Below are 3,472 nucleotides of genomic sequence, written 5' to 3'. Positions count from 1 at the left end.
GAACGTGAGCGTGCGTGCTGATGGTTTAACAATGATTTGCTCTCCTCGCTGTTCCTCCCTACTTCTTTTGCTGCGTATCATGAATATCTCCTTGGGCTGAACTCCTTCGCGGGATGGACCCTTGGCGTTCTCAGCATCGAATTTGGCATGTAGGCTTCGCGCCACCTCCACCAGGTCTCCCTTAAGTTGTTTCTCCTCCATCTCCTTCTTTAACACCGAACAGCTAGCTGTATCATGCGTTTTGCTTTTGTGGTACTCACAGTACCGATTCTTAGACGAATTGGCTGGCTGCTGTTTCTCAGACACTGCATATACTTCTGGGCGGCGACCCCGTCTGTCGTCTTTAATAAATGGTAAAGAGAAAATATTATAAGAAGGCAAATATGAGTAGAATGAATGATAAAGCTCTAGGAACCAATGATAACTTTTCGATGAAGATTTCGAGTCTGAGAGTGAAGAGAAAATATTATAAGAAGGCAAATATGAGTAGAATGGGGTTTAAATAATGAAAGTATGCGAAGAAGACTAGAAGAAAATGTGTCTTTAGTTTTGAGTTATTTAAGTTTATTATGGACTTTTTTTGGAACGGCAAATACAAATATATACTAAACTACTCCTAAATTATTCCACCTATGTCCACAGTGAGACTTGAACCCTCGACCTTAAGGAGGGAAGGCAACACCGGATACCGCTGGGCTAGAAGCCCTTTCAGGGTCTACTTCGTCTAGATCATGATCATTGCACCCCTTTAATAAATCTAACTTTAATTATGAGAATATAAGTAAATAAGCATAAAAGCTTAATAATAAGTTTATTATGGATTGTAGGATGATTAGTTGTGCTTGTTAAACTTATTATGAAACTTTTGTGCTTATTTACTTATATTCTCATAATTAAAGTTAGATTTATTAATTTTTGAATAACTTTTCTAATAATTAATGGTCATTGATTAATACCCCAATTAATATCCACATAGTCGATTAATCCTTTAACCCTAATCCACCAAGTAGGAACGTTTTTTACAACCTTGGAACGATGGTAACTCAATTTTATCTTTTTTTCTTGGATCTAAAGTTTTCCAAACGTCGCCATTGCATATAACACTAATCAAGGGACGCCATTTACTATCCATCTAATGCGGATAATTACTCATTCCACTTAAACTCTTAACATCATGATTACCAGACTCCAGAGCTCTAAATCCACCCCTTCAATTAATGAGGGCAACGTTCATTTTGCCTAAAAACTCATATTTCATAATCAAACTTTTTCATTACTCCATTCGTATTTGTTCATAAAATAACATTTCTAGTTATTTTCGGCATAATGTCACAACAACTAGATTAAATTATACATCAGGCATATCTTTCAATTAAATCAACAATTATACAAACAAATTTGTTCACTATAGCTCGTCAATCTATGAGTTTCTCAAAGACTTATCATACTCAATAAGTCACACCATAAAGATTCACCATACTCAATAATTCTCATATCAAGTATCATCCCATAATTTCCTCAAATTGATAGTTTTAATTTCTCCTCGGATTCTCTATTATAATCTTCTAAACTTCAAAACATAGTAACTAGAATATATAGAAGATATCCTAAATTCATATAAACACTTCAAACATTAAAATAAAATAAAACCACAACATGGACATTGATGTCCACAAATCCAAGATCAACACAAATATTCAAAAAAGAAACATAAACTACAATACCAAAAAAATAAAAGTTCAAACATCAAAAAAACAGTTGTCCATAAGTTCACGGTGAATCCAAACACAATACGAACAAATATAAAATCATTTAGCCTATGATGTTCTAATATATTCCTCCTTTTCATGTGAGTCATTTCAAAAAAACTCCAATTACATTTTCAACCTGAAAAATATTTAATTTGACTTAAATGATTTGTGGATTTGAAACTAAAATTCTTTGTAGGTTTATTCCGTAACAATTTTTTTTTGTTAATTGTAGGCTTACTGTAGATTGTTGTAGATTTACTTGTGGGCTTATTGTAGATTTTTTTGGCTTAATTGTGGGCTTTTTAAAATTTTTAGGTTATATCAAGATTTTGTAATGATTGTGAATCTCCGGTTCAACTATTTTATGGTAAAATCGACTATATCTACCTTACATTTTAAAATTTTATTTTTAATAGTACTACAGACAAAATTTGATATAAATAGTTATCTAAAATTATTAATTGATAAATGCAAGACGTAATTTATCACCAATTTTAATAAACAAATACACAAACTTTGGAAGATATACACTCAAAACTTGGTAAAAGTAACGTTATATAACACTAAAACCAATAAAAGATCATCTGGTCAATATGTCCGAGTGGTTAAGGAGACAGACTCGAAATCTGTTGGGCTTTGCCTGCGCAGGTTCGAATCCTGCTGTTGACGGATATTTTTATTTTTTTGTTTTTCACTTTCTGCCCAATTTTTCCATAAAAGAAAAAGAAAAATGCGACTATCTCATCCGTCGATACTCGATACCTAGTTATAATTGTATAAAAAGAATCTACATATATTTTTTTATCACTTTGTATGCAATACATAACAAAATTATCACTTTTAGTTCATACCATTTATAAAACCAGTTAACTAATTTTTTTCTATATTTTATTTTTTTTACATAAAGTAACAACGAATGTTAACTTGATTATATGAAGTTTTTTTTTTTAACAAATGTTGCATGGATTATTAAATCGTGATTATATCTAACATTTTTTTAGTTATTTTTATTATCTATTATCTATTATTATCTATTTTAGGATTAAAGAGATAATGAATTTTTGCAATTTACGCTTATAGTCCCTAAAAGTTTTCTTTATACGTGATCTACCATCGAATTAGATTAACTTTTTTTTAAAGTACTATTATGACCGACTATTATATGTTTTGTCGATTTTCAGTGTCCTTTTCGGGAAAACATGAGTTCTTCGCCAAACATAAATTTTCCGATCATCCTTTTTGTCCAACCATTTCATATATGAAAATCATGAAATCGATTAACATTTTCACATCCTGTTCAAGACGACAAGTATGAGATCGAACCTCCATGAATATGTGTTAATGTGCTTTTGTTGACAACTGAAAAATCTTTTTGATAATGTATTTCTAGACCGACTAAAATTGTGCAAATAATAAGTAAAGAGTAAAATCCACATGATTCAGTTATATCATCTGTGTTTAAAGAAATCGTAAAATAATACTATAAATTTTCACAAGTCTTTTATTTTTTCTGTTTTTTTTTATCAAAAAGAAAACCAAATCACAAATGGATGGCTAGAAAAAATTACGCTATCTCGTGAAATGCTTTCCAATATTTAATTATTTTACCGCTTCTTGATACAAAAGAAAACAAGATCGCAAATGGGTTATAAGAGTACCAATGAGGTTACTTCTACACATCAAAGAATAACTAACAAGTAAAAGAAGGTGGTGGTGGGAGA

General features: G+C 30.8%; 1 non-coding gene across 1 annotated transcript; it reads left to right on the top strand.

The window, feature by feature from the left end:
• The first annotated feature begins 2,338 nt into the window (after positions 1-2,338).
• Positions 2,339-2,420, top strand: TRNAS-CGA (transfer RNA serine (anticodon CGA)). The gene has a single exon. It is a non-coding gene; the product is annotated as a tRNA-Ser (tRNA).
• The last annotated feature ends 1,052 nt before the right edge of the window (positions 2,421-3,472 follow it).

Source organism: Lactuca sativa, chromosome 5 (genome assembly GCF_002870075.4).
Source record: "Lactuca sativa cultivar Salinas chromosome 5, Lsat_Salinas_v11, whole genome shotgun sequence".
Classification (NCBI taxonomy): Eukaryota; Viridiplantae; Streptophyta; class Magnoliopsida; order Asterales; family Asteraceae; genus Lactuca; species Lactuca sativa.
Note: the sequence above shows the minus strand (reverse complement) of the source record. Positions and strands in the feature narration are given on the sequence as shown.